The following is a 22,619-nucleotide window of genomic DNA, read 5'->3' as shown; positions in this document are numbered from 1 at the left end:
GCTGAATACAAATACGAGTACGTATTTATGCGTTTATTCATTTATGTTTCACTACTCGTATGCCACAGAGTTGCTTTGTGCGTCTTAAATACCTGAATATATGCCATTTTCATACCAAATTAATTTTGCTTGAGGAATCTAGGAAAAATTGTAAAGGAATGAACTCGGCGTATATACATAGTATATGTATGTGTATCCAAAATGGTCTGCCAAGTTAACTAAGCAAGCAAATGTGGTAAGTTATGCGTGCTGGCATCTATGTAAGCTACTTAAAATTATCTCATTCTTAGCATCAAACATAGTTTGCGTTTTGTTAACTTGTTCAAGTTAGGCATTTGTTAGGCAACTGGTGATTTATATTTGTAATAAATAGTGTAGGTTTTAGTGGGCATATACATATGTACATATCTAATATACATAATACTATGTTTTACCAGTAATTGTTACCACTAATCTCTCCAACTTAAAATATTTTCATGAAACTATTTTATATTTTAAATTTTTACGGGAATTCAAAATAGACATAAATATTTAGTAAACGAGTTTCACAGGAAAAACGACCCACAATTCTACGAGGACACCTTTGATAGTAACAAAGGGAACACAGGTCGTATGAGTAACGTTAAATTCTCACACGAACATTCGCACGTATACATATAAATATGTATTTCTAGTAGAGCTCGGGCTATTCGGTTAATCGATTAACCGAATTTTTCGAATATGACTGAAATCGATTAACCGTTCACTTTATATTATTCGGTTAACCGTTCATTTTCGGTTAATCGAATATTTTAAATTCACGTCAAAAAAATCTTTATATGCATCCTTAATAATAAATCAAATGGAGCCAGACTACCTTTGCAAGTTAAAGCAAATTTAAATGTCCATTTACTGTCTTTAAGACCCCATATTCCCCAAGAATTTGCCCGTAAGCCAAGAAGTGTAGATCAAGTTTCGAGCTGGAAAGTAGTTGAGATTCGTCAGTTCGCTCCTTATACAAGAATAGTAGTCTTAAGAGACGTTGTAGATGATGATACATATTATCATTTTTGCATTCTCCACTGCACCTACAGGTTACTGTCAGATCAAAAATTTGTTTGTCTAGCCTCAACGCATGCAAGGACCTATTAAAGCATTTTGTTGAACTGTTTCCCTCTATTTACATTAAGAAACCAATTTCTTACAACGTCTACTCGCTTCTACATTTAACTGACTGCGTTCAAGAAATTGGGTTTTTAAGTAGTTTCTCAGCATACAAATTTAAGAACTACATGCAGCATCTAAAACGTCTAGTCAAAAGGCAAGTAAAATATTAGAACAAAAAAAACGCAAAATAGATTATATAATCACACAACAGACCCAATTAGCGAAGGAAGGAAAAATGGAAAAATTGTTTCCTTTAATACAGCAAACTATTTCTTAAGCTAATACCTCTTTTACATTCCAAAAACTAATACATAATATTGCTCTTATTTTTAGAAATTTCGGATATAGAACAACATCTTTGAACAATGAATTAAACGGTTAGTTATTGCAGTAATTACACTTTTTCAATAATTTATTCACCTTTAATTTTTTTTTTTAAACAATTACTAAAAATTAAGTTTTTTATTTTTATAGGATGCTTGTCATATCAATTGGCAAACAAAAATAATGAAGAAATGAAAGCTGAAGTTACCGCTCCCAAAGAGCATATAAAAAATCTATTGTGTACATAGATTCAAATTTGAATTAAAGTCTTCAATAATATTTTTATTCCATGCAAATTTCACTGAATGTTCTTCTATTCAAAGGTCTAGTTCTAAAATGTAATCATTATTTTGATAAACTGATAAAAGAGCCAGCAAGGAGCAATGTGAGTCTCGAACTTTTATGGAAAAGTTAAAAATAAGGCACTGCGCTTTCCCGTCAATACGGCTGAATGCTTGTACGAAATTGAAAGCTACTTGACAGAAAATGGCGATACTTATTTAAGAAAATTAATTCGATTGTTTTAAACTCACATAAATCAGTTGACATGTGTTTTTTACTTTCTTTCCAGAAGTCAACGATGAACTCCATTTTACGAGAAAATGGGTTGAATAATGGTTTACCAAAACTTTTTACTCCAAAAGTCCTGATATTATTCAACTACATGGGCATAAAAGGCAAAAAGTCCTTTAAAAGTCCTGAAAATTTCAATTGTATTTTGTATGGTAAGTATTATATTTTTGACCCCAAGCAAACGACGTACTTATGCAACGAAAATATAATTGCATACATATGTACACACATTTACAATTTATTTCAGATTGGCTTGAAAAAAAGCCGGTTACACCCATTCGCAATTTGTCAATGATCTTAATAAAAATAATGCATAATTTTTTTTTTACATAATAATGCAGAATTGAATGCCACACTTTGTCCGGGCATCGCCGTGGGGGAAAAATGGATTTTTGAATGTGAAAACTGCCCTATTAATGATTCTTTCTTCGATTACTTTGCATTAGTTCCGACATCACGGGCTTCAATTTCAGGCAACAAAAAGATCGCTATAAAGGTGGATCAGCGTTCGTCATTGACTGGAATGTTCTGTCAGCGGCCAACATTTGAATGTAATAATTAAAAAAAAAAATACAGATGTAAATTTTAGAGAATCTTATTTTGGGTTAAAATAAAGACTCCGACATACAGTTATGCCGACATGTATCGAAAATTAACTTTCGTAAAATCGCAGCTAGAAATTTAACTATTATGCCATACTGTAATAAATGTACATTTTTAATTCTTCAAAGATACTAAAGGAGGAAAAAAACATGTAATGTTTTTCTCATTTTTTGTAATGAGATTTTAGCTTAAAACTCAATACGATTTTTTCGAATTTCTCTCCAAATTATTACCCCACAAATTTTACGTCTTACTGCACGTTTGCCTGGTTAGAGGCGGCTGACACTAGGCCCCATTTTTTTTAGCCAGCAAATGGAACAAGAATTGGCATACTATGCCATGAGTATATGTTACGGAAGACATACTAGGATCATCCCATTGGAGTTTCTTAGTGGACTCTAATGCCTTGAGCGTCTAGCAAGCTGTCTATATTTCGAAAGTACTTGGAATTGAACAAAGGTGCTTCCAGCGCCTTTATCCTTCTCTGGAGAAGACGTTTCTGTTCGCTTCGCATCGCCCGCCATCAAAATACACTGACTACAAAAAAACAAACAAGTCACATGCTGTGTAATGGATTATAGGATTGTTGTAATAAGCGTCAGTAGCTTCAAAATGTTATCTATATATGTTGTCATTATAATCTTAATTATATACGTACTTACATATATGTATATATGTGTTTGGCTGAATGAGCACTTCAGCACTTAGCCATTAACTGCTTATGCATATTACGAAATTTGTGTGTAAGCGAGCACAGCAACCAGCAACCATCAAAATATTATATTTCCATGTGCCTGTTGTTGTTGAGATTGTTCTTGTTACTTTTGCAGCTTACTGCTAACTGTTGTCGCTTATCAAATCACATTGATATACCATCATTATGCGACATAATCATGGAGCATATCATCCGGTTGCGTGTTAATCGCAAAGGAAGTCATTAAACAGATTTCTCGAGCATACAAATCCAATTACAAATCGCAGACAATATGTGTACTCATAGCAAGTATGAGAGTACACCCTGCAGGGAAAACACGAACTAGTGCACCAAATTTGTAGTTTGCTACTAGTATTTTTTTTTAGCCAAAAATGAACCAGTCAGATAGTAACTAGATTTCCAACAGTCAAAAAGCAGAGAATTGCTGTAATTTTACAAAACTATTTTAATTTAGGACTGGTGCTGTCCATTTTAAGACAATCGGTCAGGTACGGGCATGATTTTTAATTTCGATGAAATTGAAATATGGTGTTTGTTGGTCCAAAGAATCAGACCCGTGCGTTTTTTTTTGCTCGAAAAAAAATTTCGCCAACTTATTAGCTATTTTGTTTTTTAAATAAAAATCGTATCCGCGGATTTTTTTTACTAAAATGTTAGTAATGGTTGCCACTTCAAGATAGAATGGTAAAATTATCGATTTTTATTTTTAATCAATTTTTGATTTATTTTTTATTGAACATTTTTTCGAAATTAAATTTTGCAAAAACTAAGTATATTTTTTTTCTTTCACACTTTTTCACAAGAAAATAGATGAGACTTACGAGACTGGGGGACTAGCAAAACATTTTGGTATTAGGAATCAATAAACTGGAAGATTTAAGAAAGAAAAGAGCATCAATGTGGTAACAAACTCCCATATATAAGTGTATTCGAGAAACACATGTTTGGAAAAGTCAGTATCCGAAAAAAAAATTTTAGCTACTAGAAATTTAGCTCCATTGTAGTTAAAAGTGCCTATTTTCTTGCAAAAAAGTATCAAAGAAAAAATATAGTTTTTATAAAATTTTATTTCGAACAAATTTTCACAAAAAATAAATTAAAAATTTATAAAAATTAAAATCTAACACTAATATTTTAGGGAAAAAATGATTGAAATCCATTACATTTTGATGTCCATAAGTCACAGAAAATTTGATAAATTTAGAAAATGTAACAAATTTAAAACTACTTCGAATTTTAGAAAAAGCGCAGCAGAACGAACTTGATCACAGCTGTCGAAGTTAAAACTGGTGCGAAACTATCGAAAAAGGAAAACAGCAGGTACACCAAACCATAATTTGATTACATTAAATAGTTTTTTGTTTGGCGGCTTTTTCGTTCGAATACGCGTTTGACTTTGCACTTCATAGATGCTTTTTCATAACTTCGAAATAAAAAAGAAAATTTTTGTATTATCATTTTAACTTGTTGCATCTAACGGCATTCGAGCATGGGGCCTTCTGGAATCAAAATAATAATAGCAAGCACCCCTCCACGCTCAAGAACACGTACGGAACTACAGAAAAAATGATGCACAGCGAACTAGGTCTAAATTGTGAAATTTAGAACTGGTGCCGTCATCAGTTGTTTGTTTATGTGTGCATGCTTAAGTATATACCCTGCAGAAAAATTTGGAGACAGTATGGCAAAGCCCTACTTCCGCCTTACATATTTCCGAACAGTCTCGGGACTACTGCAAAATGGCTGCAGAGCGCGATAGTTGGAACTTGCGGGGTGCTAGTTGAGCTAAATATTAAAAAGTAAGTTTAAAGCACTGATTTGAGATGGAAAAACAACCAGTACTGGGCCTTTTCAAGCTGGTACGGTGGAAGTTCCGATCCAGTTTGATTTCCTGCAGGCCATGTACGTAAACAAGAACAATGAAAGCTACTACAACGATTTTTTGGCTAAATACGCTTTAACATATATTAATACACATACATGTTTGTACATATATAACGGTAGCTACGAGCCATTGACACCGGAATAAAGCGGCAGTCACAAATGCAGTCATTTCTATACACTCACACACGTCCACACAAAAGCACACCGCCCCCCCGTTAGTATCAGCTATAATCAAATGCCATTGACAATTTGACACTGACAGTCACAGGTGTTGTGATGACACTTCTAATCGCTGCAAATGACCAAATTACAAACAGATAAACCGTATGACGCAAAGGCGGGCGGCACTGTCGATAACTCCCACAACTTAGGGAGTCCTGCAATACAATTATTATCGCTGGCGTGTTCGTGTTATTACTGCTGCTCTACTTCCTGTGCTTGGTACGAACCCTGCATTGGCGTCGCTTTGCTTCAACCGAACTGCCAATAACCATAACTGTCTTCGATTGTTGAATATTGTCTTTTATGCGTATAATTAACTACACACAGATAATTTCCATTATCTACAGACGTTGGAGTAGCAGCCACAAAGGCACCTTCGTTTCGTAGGTTAACACGATGCGTTGTATTGAAACAATTCAAAGTAATTAGTTGGCGGTAATGTAGGTGGTATTCATCTGTGTGAGTGCGCTTGTATGTCGCCTTGTGGTGCATCACTTCAATTGTGCAGAAAATTATCTCATGTCAGCTTACCGGATTTGTTTTGGTGACAGGCGCGAGGGTGATGTTCGTGCGTGCTGTTAATTCTATGGCCATTGGTTGAGCTCAGGACCAGATATTTAGTGCCTAATTTAGTACACCGTAAGCAGTCGATTGTAGTTAAAATCGATTTTGTATGGTTATTCCTTTAATGTCTTTAATAGCTTTTGTAGGTGATTTTGTGTGAATAACGCTTAAACCTTAGTAAGTAGTAGGTTAATAGGAATTAATAAACTATTTGTCGGAGAAAATCAGTTAAGGTACCATTTTTACTATGAGAGTTTTTGGTTTTTTGAGTTACGACGGTATTGAAGGAAATGAGCGCTATGCAAAAGTACGGAAAATATGTCAAACAAGATATGAAATAAAACTATTGATGTCAAAAATTTCGAAAAATCGTAAAAACACTCTAAAAAACCGGAAATTCCAAAAATATCCTGAGAAAATTACAATACTCTGAATGCAAAAATAAAAATCACAAAAGAAAAATCAAATATCCCAAATCACCGACGAATACTGAAATAAAATTAAAACAAAAACCACGGAAAATGCTTAGAAAGTGTGGAATAAAATTAGAAAAATCCTGAAACACATTCAGATAATTCTTGAAACCCTTAAAAAAAAAAACAAAACCCAAATAATAAACACGGAAAGGCATCCTAAAAAGTCTTGAAAACCACTTCAATTCTCAAAGAATACCAAAGCCTGTAAAAATATTCTAAAAATCGTAAAATAATCCGCATTCTCTCAAAAACATCCCGACAAATACCAAAAGAAAGCATTAGAAAACACCGAAAAGTCTCGAAAAATCCTAAAAGTATCGATATGTCTCGAAAAATAACGGAAATTCACGAAAAACGTTTTAACTCGCAAAACGTACCTTAGATGTTCCAAAATACTAGAAAATCTCGGAAAAATTCCAAAAACTATTAAAAATCAACAAAATTTAAGTAATCACAAACAACCGCGAAAATTTTCAGAAACATTGCTAAAAGTCTAAAAATATATTATATAAAAAAATAAAGAGCCGAACAGTTCGAAAAAATTCATAACAAAGAGTTCAAGGCCAAACAATCTTCAAAAAATTCAAAAAAACTAAGAAAGTTCTGAAAAAGTTGAGGGTATCTTAAATACAAAAAAGTCGCAAATAAACTCCGAAAATGCCTCAAAAGGTCATGAAGGAAAAACATAGAGAAATTCGGGATTACAAGCAATGCCGGCTTTCAGGCTTATTTTCTTCCTTTAAGAATGAAAGAAATGCTCGGGGTTTATTTCTCAAAACAGTATTTAGAAGAAAAAACTCTTGGTTTCTTGATAATATTAAACATGGTTATCTAACAATTACAGGAGAGCAGCTAAGAAAATATTATAAATACTTACTTAGCATGTCCCTGGCAAGGGAAACTAGATTAAAAGAACAGCTGACGTTGATCAAAATCAGCAAAGTCAGGATACTTCTGGAAAATTCGGGCCAACCACCAATCCGAAGAGTCTCAAAATAACATCCGCTTTATAGCTTTTCATTTAGCGAGATTAGTGATTCTCTGTCTTTGAGAGGACTAACCTTTAAATAAGCATTCGGCAGATCTCTCCTAAAATTCTGGTAGAAATCTGTGGGTTGGAAATAGTCAGCGAAAGAGCAACCATGCAGGTAGTGCTGCTGCCAGTGCCATCCTTAAAAAAAGAACATTAATGCTTTTTACTATTCTACGTACACAGAGTAAAGGAACGATGCACAATGGGACTAAAGCGGCTGGAAGTAGTAAAACATGTAAGCTGAAATGTATAGTTTACTTTGAAATTCATTGAAATTCATGAAATTTAGTACTTTGAGCCAAAAAAGTTGGGCGCCGTAATAAGAAATTCTCTATTAGCTTCCAAGTTAAAAAATTCTGGCTTAAACAAGCAGAGCACACCGGATTTCAACAAACTTTTTTTATACCCGAGCGCACTTGTGCACAAGGGTATTATAACTTTGTTCACATAACGGTTGTTTGTAACAGGCAAAACGAATCGAGATAGATATAGACAAATGTATACATAAATGATCAGGATGAAAAGAGAAATCGATTAAGCGGTGACTGTCTGTCCGTCCGTCCGTCCGTCTGTCCGTCCGTCCGTCCGTCCGTCCGTCCGTCCGTCCGTCCGTCCGTCCGTCTGTCCGTCTGTGCACACGATAACTCGAGTAAAAATTGAGATATCTTAACGAAACTTGGTATGTGCACTTCTTTCGGGCGTAGGACGGATGGTATTGAAAATGGGCAAAATCGGACAATAACCACGCCTACCTCCCATATAACGGTAATTTTCAGAAATACAAAAACTGCGATATTTTAGTAACTACTGAAGATAATTCACTCAAAATTGATATTTACAATAAATTTTAGACGAAAAATAAGAATATTAACATTTTTTTGAAAATGGGCGTAGCCACGCCCACTTATGGTTACATGTGTATATCTTGGTAACCGCTGCATCAATTTATTCCAAACTTTGCACAGTTGTTGGCCTTAATACAGCATACTAAATGGCCGAAAATTTTAAAAATCGGACAATAACCACGCCCACTTCCCATATAACGGTAATTTCCAGAAATACGAAAACTGCGATATTTTAGTAACTACTGAAGATTATTCACTCAAAATTGATATTTACAATAAGTTTTAGACGAAAAATAAGAATATTATAAATTTTTGGAAAATGGGCGTAGCCACGCCCGGTTATGTTTACATGTGTATATATCTTGGTAACCGCTGCACCAATTTCTTCCAAACTTGGCATAGTTGTTAACCTTGGTATAACATACGAAATGGCCGAAAATTTTTAAAATAGGACAATAATCCCATATAACGGTAATTTAGAGAAATACGAAATCTTCGATAAATCAGTAATTATTGAAGCTAATTTATTCAAAATTGATGCTTGCAACAATTCGTTACCAAGAAATACGTTTAGGATACAATTTTGAAAAATGGGCGTGGCACCGCCCACTTATGATCACATATATGTATCTCGGTAACCGTTCTACCAATTTGTACCAAACGCGGTGTGGTTATTGTACTTGCCACATAGAAGCAAAACGTTGAAACTTATTGAAATCGAACTAAAATTACGGCCGCTTTTCATATAACAGTAAATTTCAGATATGCTTGAAACTTCAATATTTCGAAATTTAAGGACGCTAATTTACTCAAAATGGATACACCTCGGTTTACCATGTAGCGGTAGCTTTCGGAAAGGTGAAAAACATATATTTAATACTTGCGCCGGGTATTTAATGTTCGGCTCCGCCCGAACTTAGACTTTTTTACTTGTTTTAATTTGCGCCTGTTTTTCTAGAATTACTGGATGATAATGTAAACGGATTTTGACGATCTTTCATATTTATGCTTTTCTCGTTAAAACCAGCATATGCTCTAAATTTCATCAAAGGGAATAACATTTACTATTTCCGCCCACAAGAGCTGTGGGCGTGGTAGCGTGTTTAATTTTACTATTTTCCACATTTCTTCATTCCTAAGTGCCGAACAGCGCATATACGAAATTTCAGTGCGGTTATTAATTTTGGCTGCAGCTTATATGGGGTCGTCCCACTGGGGTTGAGTCGGAGAAAGTAACATTGATTTTAAGACGGAGGATGCAAACAAAGGTATGTTCAAGTCTTAATACTCACCAACTTCGTCTTTGGATAATGGCCAAAACTTTCGGAAATTTGCTGAGAAATATTTGTTTGTCCTCATAGAATTGGTGTCTGACATAATGAGGCAACACTCAACTTTGAGTATATTTTTTTACAGTTTTTTTTTTTTGAAGGAAGAGAATGTTGGCCTCCATTTTAAAGCAACTTTTGCCTCGCTAGTCTTCACAAACCAGTTGGCTCTGTATACAGATTGGGCGATTTAAATTGTGACCAAATATTTTGTGGTCTTCTGACTGACCCACTCTATCTTATTGCTATGAAAAGTCTATGCTTTAGAAGGTCATTCCTAGTTACCAGCCTTAATGTCGCAACGGCTTCTCCTTGAAAACACACCTTCCAATGGAGTACATGTGACTTCGATCAGACTCGAGTAGCTACTTTTCTCGGATCGAATACCGATTTTAAAAAATTATGAAAATATAATGCGAATAATGTGTTGGCCGAGGATGTCCGCTCCTTAAGAACTGGCAAATTATAATGAATTAAAATTGCATACCATAACGAATAAAGTGGACAACGTGAAAGTCACAGTAAAAAGTGTAAGAGCAAAAAAGAACACAAAAAACAACCATAAAAAATAACAAAAGGGCTTAACAAGCAAACTCACTTTATTAAATGAAAACTTAATTACACACTCCAGCCGCGAAAAATGCCACACCAAACCGCGATTCAGCTCCCACCTCACTGTGTATAAGATTCCCAAGCGCTGCTGCAGCGACGCGTCGACAGGCAGCGAGAAAGCCCCTTTGATAGGGACAGGCAGGAATGGAAAATTACAGAAAGCAGGAAAGGCAGAAAGTATGGCACTTTTAAAAACATAAGTACCACCACGTGAAAACGAATGCGCTAGTAGAAGTGGCTGGAGTGACACTTTTAAGACCACATCAACGTTCAACTGACAGGATAATGAATGTCACTTACGCGCTGTGCATATACATATATATATATATGTGTGTGTGTGTGTGTTTATTACTTACATGCAATCGCTTTTAACTATGTTGAGTACTGAAAGTGAATACGAGTAAAGGGTGTAAGAAAGAAGGATGTGAAAGGGATATAGGTGAATAAAGTGTAGGCGACCAAAAGCCAGCAATGGCAACTTATAATTAAAGCGTAAAGTGCAACACCGATAGGGGAGAAATTTTAGTATTTCTTTTTTTGGAAGGTGCTACGACAAAGGGTGTAACTCTACAGTGTTTTGAGTACAGAAATTGTTGGTAACAAAAAACTATTCTCATTTAAGTAGTTAAGAAAAATACTTTGTCTGGAAAAGCCTCGTTGAGAGAGCTGAAAAAATGCACAAGATGTGTGATAGATTTATGAAGAAAGAGCTAGGCTAAGCGTTCCCAGGCTGCAGATTGTACTGACTAATTAGATATGTAATCAATTTCACTGTATGCACTTCAATTTTATTTTGGATGGAGAAATAAAGGAATGAATTGAGAGGAATTTTAGCCTTCGCCAACAGGAGTGCCACAACGAAAGCACAAATCAAATTTCTATGGCAGGCGAAATATAGACAAGACAGGAGTCGGGGTTTCACGTGCAAAATAAATATTTATAAGGCACATTTTTTCACGAATGTGGCTCCTTAGTTTTCTCTGTGCGCTTTAAGAGGTCAGAATTTTGTTCTCAAATGACAATTTCAACCACTCAATTAAAATAACAACCCCTTGATGAGTGAAGTGTTTGCGCTATTTCTGATGATGGCTTCAAGGGCTGAAACTATAGTGCTACAACTGGTTGCCGGCTAAGACTTATTGTTGCAAGTTACTCTCGGATGAACTGGCAGCCACTTCGAGATGAAGCTGTCTCTTAAGACATGTAAACTGCCTTACCTCTATCGCTTTGCAGCTTCACAGTTTATTTTTGCTGTTGTAGAATCCTCGTAAATTATTCTTGAAGGCGGATTCCTCGTTTTAGTTTAGAACTTTTTTCCCAGGGAGTGAAACGCATCCACAACCACATGAAAGAAAAGTTCAGAAATACAACGGTGAATTCGCCTTTAAATTGCCAGCATGAAGTAATCAATCATATCGCAAGATGTTACCCGTTAACTTCATGCCCCGTTTTTCTTTCGGCGACATCAGTAACCGCTCTAGAATGCATAAGACTGGTAGGCAGTTTCCGAGTTACGGCGTCCGAGAAAGATGTGTTGTAAAAAGCCGTATTGATTTACAGGCTTTCTTAGATCCACGTATCATTAAAGAGCCTCACAAAGTCCCTTAGATGGTCACTATTTATATAGGTCATGCGATTCTAGGTACGATGATCCTAGAAAGCGAAATCTGGGCCAGAAGCATAATGTGCTTTACTGTTTCCAGTTTCTTGTGACACAAACTTCACTGGTTAGAGCAAACAACTGCCAGGTTTGACAAATGTTTCATTACCCTGCAGTGGACAGTAAGAAAGATTACGAAAATTCTCACATCGTGCCTAGTAAGGCGAATATGTGCTCCGGTTCACCGGGATGATGAACTTAACCTCACTGTTACTTTCCATACTTTTACAGTAATTTTTCACTTTCTTCTTAATCCAGATAATATAATTTTGCCTAACGAAGCGTAATGGAAGACCGAAAAAGCGTGCAGTGTCTATAAATCTCTGTGCAGTCGTTTTACAGGCGATATCGGTTGCCACTTCATTGCTTATGACCACTGTATACCTGCCAAATGAGGCTAGTAAGTCTGGGTTATTGATGTAATAAGTATTGAAATTCGAAGCCAGTCTCACACTAGCTTTGCGGTGAGTTCGTATGCTTTCAAGGCGAGGAGCGAACAAACCTATACCTCATGATCCACTGATCGGATCTTAACCATATTAGTATGGGACTACCTCTGAGACACTGCCTTTCCGATGCAAAAAGACTTATCGAAATCGGTTGACGTGGTCCAAAGATATGCGGAAACATACATAAAAAAAAAATATTCCGACGAACTGGTAACCTCCTCCTTTTTTGGAAGTCGGTTAAAAAGGAGTTGAGTTGAGTTTAGCTGAGTTGAGTTGAGTTAAGTTGAAGTGAGATGAGTTTAGATAAAATTAAGGTGAGTTGGGGTGAGTTGAGCTGAGGTGAGATGAGTTGAGGTGCGATAAGGTGCGTTGATGTGAAATAAGGTGACCTGAGGTGAAATAGCTTAGCTGGGGTGAGTTGAGTTGGGGGGTTGAGTTGAAGTGAGTGAGTGAGTGAGGTGAATTTATTTGAAATGAAATGAGGGGAGTTGTTGAGAAGTGAGTTGAGAAGAACTAAGAGGAGTTGATGTGGGGTTAGTTGAAGTGATTTGAAGTGAGCTGTGGTGAGTTGAGGTGAAATGCGTTGAGCAACATAACATATCAAAACATATAATAATATAACGTAACATGACATAACTTACCACAACATAACTTAACATAACATACCAAAGCATAACATTACATAAGACAACATTACATATCTCATACTTTCTACTCCAGCATCTTTGATACATCAGATTCGCATTAAAATAGTGACACTACCCTCTCTCAGTAAATGATTGACTAACATAAAGACGAAATAATCAGCTGATGAATTTGGTTCTGTAGCTGAATAGTTTTAGTACTCGACACTTAACAAGCTCCTGCCTTTCGGGACTTGGCGCCGAAATGAAAAAAGTGCCGTACGTCATGCGAACTTCCCTTCCTTCGTGCGGTTGGGCGGGAATAGCGTAACCGTTGGGATTCATAAAAAAATGATTAATTAATTAGCCAATGTTATTGTGGCTTATTAACATTTTATTTTTAATCTTGTTACTGAGCTTTATGCCACGATTGTGTTTATAAGGAGTCAATTATTTTTTTTACTTTTCTACTTTACTTTTAAAAAATCGTTAATTTGATTCAAAATTCTGATGCCTCGAACCACAATGCAACGAACAGTAAGCGCCTAACCTGCGCATCGAAGTCAAAGTAAAACGGGTTGCAAACGTCAGCAGAGATTTGTGCAAATTCCACATGATGTGGCAACAATGGCATGACATGACATTCTAATAAGCAGAGTGATGTAGAATAAGTAGTTGCAACTCCAGTGGCGCAAACACAGATTCATGGCAAAGCTCGCAAACTCTAACGCCAAATGAAATAATGCAATATAAATATGTTTGTTTCTATGTATGCATGTAGTGATGTGGATATGTATGAAGTTATGTAATTGTTGCAGCATCGAACTACATATTTGCTGCTTTTGTCATCATTGTCTCCTGCTAGCTGAAGTTGGTGTTACCGTGGAAATGCCACATTTTAATTTCCATTTTAATTTGCAGACTATGTCCAGCGCACGGGCGCGGCGCCTAACAAATAGGAGGAGCGGAGGAGCAGTTAATTTACTGAGGTGTGTTGCCACAAAAGCTCTAAACATGTACGTATGTGTGTATATGTATGTTGGTAGTTCTAGGAAATTTCAACAACCTAGACAGCTACGGCAGCATAAGTAGTTGGAGTAGATAATTGGCAACAATGTTTGATATGAAGGTAGTAGAAAGCTGCTTTTATACATATTTACTATCAATATGTACAGAACTGTGTGCGAGCGCAGTAATGTGCATGCATGTGTCCTGTATGTCTTTCGCACATCACTAGCGCACTCTTCACTTGCGCCATTGTGTAATTAAAGTTAAGTAACAGTTGGGGTATTAAATAAGTTGTCAGTGTTAAGCGCACGCCCACCCAACCGCTCACAGGCATTATGTCTCATATCCTTTAATTACTAATACAGGGTACGTACTCCGCTTTCCCACTAACCAACGCAAATACTCGGTATCCATTCCATAGTCATTATTATCATTATTATTACTATCACTATGCTTTCTTGCAGGCAGACTGCATTCTTGCCATTGTTTTCGTTGCTTTTTTCATGGTTTCAATTTTTATTGTCTTTTCAGTTACCTGCCAACGTCGCATAATCTCATTAGTTTGGCGCTGCAACTTTTTTTCTTTTATTCAAAATCCCATTCATTAATTCATTTACGTTGTCTCGTTAGTTCATTTATTTAACTTTTTTCAAAGCATGCAAATTAAAGTTTTATTGCAGAGTTATAAATTTTTTATGGTTTGGCTTCGTTAAAAACTCATAAAATCTTTAATGATAGCTTGATAATGGATAGATAGTGTGATATGGATATTTTTTAGTGGATAATGTGCCTCGTTTAATGAACGCAAAAAAAGTTGTGGGACTTTTAGTATGTCTGGCAAAATCGGACATTGATTAGATGGATTTTAATGGAGATCAAAGGATTTTCAAATTTTCCATTCATTGTTTGACAGGAATCTTTTTTATTATTAAATATGTATTAAGGACTTATTTGTTCAGTTTCTGTTGGGATGCTAATCAACCCGCTGAGCTGTTTATGTCTCGTCTTAAAAATGGTGTCTTCAATGTTCAATGCTACCGAAAGTAGTGGCTGTGAATCGGACAATGTTCTGAGCTAAAATTTGTACACCTGGATCAAAAATGCATAACAAAATATAACCTGTCCCTTGCAATTTTTCCTAAAATAATGTTACCTACGTTAAATCTATAACAGAGTTGTTCAGCCCAAGGTCTCTTCAATTGACATGGCGGAAAAGCTGACGTCTTTAGCTCGCCAATGACTAGGACGCATATTTAGACCGCCTTAGGTCCTTTGAGGCATCACACATTCTTCTTCTCTCTAAAAGTGAACTTCGATCATAGTTCCTAAAGAGCTTACAAACCCGTAGATCATAGCTGAACTCACCTTGGTCAGATATTCAAAACGTACTGATGGACCGAAAGCTAATGAGCCCTCACTAAACCCAGGAAGTTCCCTCGATAATGTTCTAAGCTTCCGATTCCTCCTACATTTTGGCAACTAAGATACAAGTTAGTCGATGACATATCGATTCCGTTGGCATACTTATGTACCTCCGATTATCCGACATCTGGTTACCCTACGTTTGTTTTCTTCTAGGATTGCCGGAACTAAATATTCTCTAACAACATCACTGAACGCCCTGATCATTGGTGTTACCTAACGACCATGCGTTCTAGATGCCAATTCTTTTTAGGTGGAAGGAGTGGGTGCCGTTTTTGAAGAGTTTTCTGAGTTAGGTCAAAGCTTTTACAGTGAATTCCTCCTTTTAAACCACGTCTCTTTTTCATAACTCTTGAATCGGCTTTATGGACTTACTTCAAGCCGACTGGGAGACAGACTTCCCCTTGATTTTCATGTGAGATGTGAGTCAATTCCCTGATCGATAACCGAATTGGTAACCGCGAAGGGCTTATTTCGTTTAAAACTTTGCCGGTCTACGACTCCTAGTTGGGAGTATCTTCCTCATTAAGAACCGCTGTAGGGATAAACTCATGGATGTTTCTATGGGTTGCTCTAGATGCTGACGTACGACACGATTGATCTACAGATTCAGCTTATAACCGAGATGCGAAGTTCTTGCAAGATCAAGAAAGATTTCATGGTGCTCCGTTAAAGTACAGTCGGCAGACTCTGGCTGCAAATAATCTTACGGATATGCATTGCAGGTAGAAAGTTGCATTCTACACCCCCGTGGCTAGATCCATAGCCTCCAACGGAAACAAGAAAAAAGAGAAGTTTCTTCATCGCACAATACGATGTGAGAAAGTCCAGGTACTCCAGCGCTTACGCTGGATCGTACGTTTTTGAACCAAATTCTGAGCTAAAGTGCTCTTCAATCAAATTCTGAAGTAAGGCGTTCTTGGAAAGTTTTCTGAGATGAGGTATTTTCGAAGCGGCTGCCGGGGTAGGTCAACCTTTCACGCAGCCGTCGATATGTGGTCAATAATATTGAAGCTCTCTAATATATCTTCGAAACCACATCGACAGTCTTAGACAGGACTCTGGTAATTTAGTCTAAACAAACAATTCATTCTGGTATTCCTACTCAAACATGCCTAGAAGACATCTAGATACCTGTACAACTCCGCATTTACTTTGGACATTGCCCATTATAGAAAGTACGCGAAGCTCTCTTAATCGAATATACGGTTGTAGAAATGTAAAAAGTTGGGATACTGCCAGCGCTTGAAGAGTGGCCTTAATATTTACGGAAGGGTGCGATTTAAGTTTGATGAGTTCTAGTTTTTAGTGGATTCTCAGCTCAAATTATCCATCTTAGTATGAGCGTGTTAGTATAACATATCAAGGAATTACCGCTTATTTTATTGAATATATCTTTGTTTTTCCAACAGGAACGTCCTCATCTGTACTACCAGAATGACTTTAATCTTTCTGCTAGCGTTTTATTTTCTTCATTACACGGATCGTTGCCAAACTTTTTGAGGAATCTGGTGACAGATATACGTTTCCAATGCGCATTTAAGCATGAGCTTTATTTGCCGCCTTGAAACAGGTCGGGCGAACATCAAGTTCCGCGTTACCATGAGATGAGCCTCGTTTCGGTTTAGAGACTGATGACGGGCTAATTTCCGGTCCTATTCAAAATGGGTTTTATTCCACCGCTGTGGCTGTAGCGGATCTACTCTCAAGGAGCTAACAGGCCTTGTTAAAATCGACGGTTGTATAGACGTGTCTTGCGCTATATATACCAGTTGCTAACGTCCCTGGCGTTTTGGTATGAACTGCTGTTTGGTACGATGGTATTGTCTCGCAATTACTCCTAGATACTGGGCATGCAGGCTTCCGCTGAGACATTTTAGAATTATCCAAAGGGTTTCTTTTGCATTGCAGTTTATCAACTAATTTTGTTTATGGCCGCATCCTGAGCTAAAAGCTCTCGGCATCTAGGTTATTAGCAGCCGGATGGGGGATTCTATATAATACAGACGGAAATATCCTGTCTAGAAGTTACCGAAATGAGAATGAAAGTAGGTTTTATACCCTCCCAAGTTTTCTACATCTGGTGAAAACAGAGACTACCAGCGATAGTTGCTATTCGCCATTTCGCACTGCATACTTAAACAGCGGAGTGACTAAGCGTCGTTGTGACTAAAAATTAATTGATTTACTCCGTTAAATCATTTGAAAAATGAATACTGGTAAGCTGGGAAATCTTATAAAACGACATGGCTCATATGATATGATATAATGATATTTTCATTCGGTCGAAGCGGAGCAAGGCTTTCAAATTGCTGCAAATACTCCTGTGTATACATATGTATGAAATCATTCCTGCAACAAGCTTCTCGGAAGACCTTTGGGGCTTAAAGCAAAGCGGCTGTGATTCAAAAATAAAAATATATATATACATATATTTATGAAAATTAACTTTTCTATGAATATTTTCAAGAAAATTTAATAAACATTTCAACAATCTTTTATTGAGTTTTCTGCTTTTATTAAGTTTTCTGCTATCTTTACAGCCTAATCCATGCAAAAAGCTGCTATCTGACTTGCTTCGCTTATCGCCGCTCGGCTCAGCACGGCTTTTTGTTTGTGCATACCTTAAGGTGGCGCACAGCACGCAAATAAGTGGTAAAGATATGGCTGATAGAATAGAGATACGAATTTATTTGCAATGAACATTTCAATATGTCAAGAGGAAAAATGTGTGTTCTAATAGAAAAAGGATAAGCAAATCTCATGCCAAGTTTGCATTAACTCTAAGTTTATGGAGCTGAAAGGTAAGGCGCGGCATTTTGAATCTAATTGGAAGGAAGGAGTATGGCATTTGATAAGGTAAGCGGCAGAAGTCAGCGCATATATTTATGTATGTACATATGCCCAGCAAACATTTGGAGTCATAAATGAGTCTTTAAGGAGTCCTATTTCGGAGCTATTACGCTCATAATGAGCTCATTTAAGAGTCCGATATGAGTGTGTTTCCCTTCCTACGAATGTCGACTTATATGAGCTTAAATTCCTACATCAAATGAGCCTCAATATGAGTCATATTGGACTCTTATTGGCCTCATATACGGCTCATTTTGGACTCTTTTAAAACAAGTTTTGGCCTCATATAAGACTCTTTTTGAGACCCTTATCGGCCTCATAAATTGCTACATTCGGACTCTTATTTTAGGTTGCTCTTTGAGTCTTATTCAACTCACTATATTTGCAAAGGCATTCCGCAAAAAGTCCCTGCAAATAACATACATACATACTTACATGCATATACACATTCTAACATGCATTCAATAGCAGCAGCTGAAGCTAAATTTTGTTCATTTTTTGTTTTCTAATTATTTTCAATTTCTGTATAAACAAGTTTAGATATAAATCTCAAATCTTTACTGTTTTTATATTGGCACAAGGTGCTGGCTCATAATTTGGCTCATATATGAATCCTAAAAGATTCATATAAGAGTATAAAATTTTTTGTTTTTGAAACTCATATTTCTTACCTACCTAGGACACCTTTCGGACTCATATATTCTGAACGCTCAGAATATGTTTGCGGGGTGTATGCAACTACGTATGTACATGTGTATGGAAATATGCAGTTGGGTTGAGAATAATAATGTGCAAGGCAAACAAAGGGTTTAAAATCTGGGTCAGGCGATAGCATAAACAATCCTTCATGAGTTACACAAGCAGGCATTCCAAACATGGTATGTGCATGCAAACATACGTAATATATACGTACTTTCATGTACATTTGAGAATACATGTCCAAATTATAAGCATGTATATACATATGTATGTAATTATATTAGCTTCATTTCTAAGCCCAAGATGATTATATATGTACCATATACATAACAAAATCTGAGGTAGCAACAAAATACACATGCAACCAAGCACCTTCTGCAAAACACCTTTTAGCTCTGATTCTATGCCGACACAGTGCCTACTTAGTAGCAGTGACATCCGGCAGGAATGGTTGGCTAGCGATTCTTGGCCTAACACGTTCCGTATGGCCTGGTTAGTCATTAAAATTATCAAATGCTGGCGCGTCTGGTATAAAATTCCCTAGTCACCAAATGCTTGGCTTTAGCAAGGGATATTTGTGTGATATTGTGCTTGCGTGCGCGTATGTGCACTGTCGGCGTCTGGTCTTTGTATTTTGCGTCGATATATGATTTGTGATAGCGCACAAGTTGTGTCAAGCTGTGTGAAGTAGAGCTTGCAAGCTGGGATTGTCGCTTATGAGGTACATGGGGGTTTGTGTATTTATGTTTGTATGTATTTATGTATGTGAGTACAAGGCAATATTTAGTGCAGATTGGCGACGGTCTTAGCACATGGCCATATAAGAAGGCGCCATATGATGTGCAACTACATATAAGGATGAATGCTTGTGCGCGTAAGCTTTATGGACAGTGTACAAATTATAGAGGGCTATTCCAAGCAAAATATGAATACATAATTACACTGTAGGGAAAATCTTAAGTTTAGAAGTGGCACAAAAAAAAACGACGATTGCTAATCTATATTCTGTTTTTCTATAGCAGGCCATTTTCCCAAGATATTTTCACAAACAATCAAAATTTTAACAAGGCAAAAATTAGAAAATAACAGAATTTTAGAAACATGTTTTTTTTTTTTTATTGTATTAAGGCCTGTTTTTTACAGAAAAAAAATCATCAACGATTTGGATAAATAAAAAGTTGTGAATGGTCAAAGGATGTTACCCATGAGTAACATTTTTTAAGGTAAACTTTGACTTTTTCATTCATAAAATGCAAGCTTAAAATAAACAGGTATACAGATCCATAATCTAGCTTTCCTGCAGAGGTATTACATTAAAAAGAAGCATAAAGAATAAATTATATTGCGTGTGTGCCGTGTCACGTGTAAGAAGAAAAGCAGAATGTTTCAGCGAATTATGTGTCTAGTATAACAATGCTGGCCTCTTCCATATTGCTAAAGCGTTAAGAATGACGTCTTTTTAACGCTTTTCCAAGACATAGGATATACGTACCGGAAGACTCGGATTTTATCCGACCGGAGGCTATTGTTTCAGCTATCTAAACCTCTTTATATTGGCGAATCCGTACAATCGTTGCTCGTTGCAGGAGCTACACTTTGTATCAGGGTTGTTCTATATCTCAATGATTCGGAAAGTAAAAGTCGTTACCTCGTACCTTGTTGAAGAGATATGAAGCCGTAATTGTCTCCATCGACGATGATAACTCACACCTTTGGGCGGCTGCTCCAACTGCTTAAAATACAACAAACACTATTTAGGTAGACATTCCCAATTCCCGAATCGTTGCTAGCTTCCCAAGGCAGTTTAAAATAGTCCAACTCATATTAAATAGTTTCCAGATCGAAGAGATAACCGACTTAAGACGAAGTTGAACAGAAACTTAAGACTGCAGAGTTGCGTCGGTTTCAATATGATCCACCAGGAGCGTAGCGTTCATCTCACACTTCACTGGGCAGTATCATCTTATCGATACATAAATCGACTGCTGGGATACCACTCTAGAATGTTAGGTTATTGCTATTCGGTCAAGCGATGTTGAGCTCAAAGTTTTTCACGGACTTCTGCTGCCAGTGAGAATATCATTGTGACATAGGTGCATGCCTTAGAAGTGAAAACGCTACAGTGAAGTTCTGATAAATAACTTAACGTGACGACCTATGTCATCGTTGTCATCCGATTCTACTCATAATCATCTCGATCGAAAAGCAAATTCAAAAATACTTATAAGAAAGGCTTCACAATATTTAAATTGCCGAATAATCCCAAGATTTTTGAATGACGATTTCGAAAATACTTTTTTTTTGCCGAAAGTAGGGTTAACATTTTTAAAATATTATTTTTTTTTCGTATAATCGGCAATTAAGGATATTTGGTTCCTCTATTGTTATATATCGCTATTTTATTCCGAGAAGAATTTTTTTTTGTTCTAAATTGTATTGCCCTCAAGCGTCCTGTACTAGTTCTTACTCACCAGATGTCAGTAAATTAAAGCTTTTGCCAAAAATGTATTTCGATAATTCCAGCAGAACTATTTTAAATAGAGCTTATTGCCGATGGTCTTCGAAGGATGCAAAAAGGTGACTTTTAGGTTCGGCGAAAAGAATTTGTTGTGTACGGCGATCTTTTTTATGCTTGTAAGGAGGTACGGTATAAGGTGCATACATATATGCACATTTTCATAATGAAAAAATCCTTTCTTTTACAACCTTAGCCATTGAGAGTATAATAATGCTTTTACAACGTCTTTTATATTTTAAACTCACCATGATTTTCTAAATAAATTTTTTATGACTTTTTAACTCGCCGACTTTGCATGCCTTACAAAAAATATATAGGTCAACAGTGGCGGCTGCTACCACAGTGAATTCTCTTGCCGTAATGGGTCATCGACCGGTGCGAAACGTCAAATGAAAATTAATATTCTTAAAATGCGGCGGTAAAGGCGACTGTCGCAGCGCTAACCAACAACGAACAGCCAGCAAATTCACTACATTATGACACAAAATAATAAAATATATATAGTATTTGTGTGCATATAGTTAAATAGGAAAAAAGTCGTGTGAGCAGAAAGGCAAGGCAACCGGCAGTTAAGCAGGAAGTGCTAAGCGAGCGTGAGCGACATGAAGTGCGATTGCGTGTCTTAACGCCATCTTAACACCAACAGCGATAGCAGTAAAGGCTGAAATATATGTGATACAGAGATGTAGAAAAGTGAACGGAGTCAGCAGCAGCCGCGACTTCGGTAGTAACAAAAGTAACTAACTCAAGGCTTCTATACATACATAGCAATGTTTATATAAATATATGTGTATGTACTTTTAGGGCAAATCGCCCGGGCGTCAAACATGTTTTCGCTTACTCCACCGCTGCGACCATCATCCAGCCGCTTATTCGACAGCGCGTCATTAGAGCGTAATGACGGATTTTTTGCTTTTCCTTTAGCTGCCATTTTATGTATACATACATATATTTATATAGAGAGTGTGCATGTGGCATGCTTTTGACTTCCTTTAACATGCTGCTCTTTTCATCTCTATGCCTTCACCGCCCTGCATTACCGTTTGATTGCGCTTATATATA

Source organism: Rhagoletis pomonella, unplaced genomic scaffold, assembly GCF_013731165.1.
Source record: "Rhagoletis pomonella isolate Grant_MI unplaced genomic scaffold, Rhpom_1.0 Rhpom_scaffold_00005, whole genome shotgun sequence".
In the NCBI taxonomy this organism is placed as follows: Eukaryota; Metazoa; Arthropoda; class Insecta; order Diptera; family Tephritidae; genus Rhagoletis; species Rhagoletis pomonella.
Note: the sequence above shows the minus strand (reverse complement) of the source record.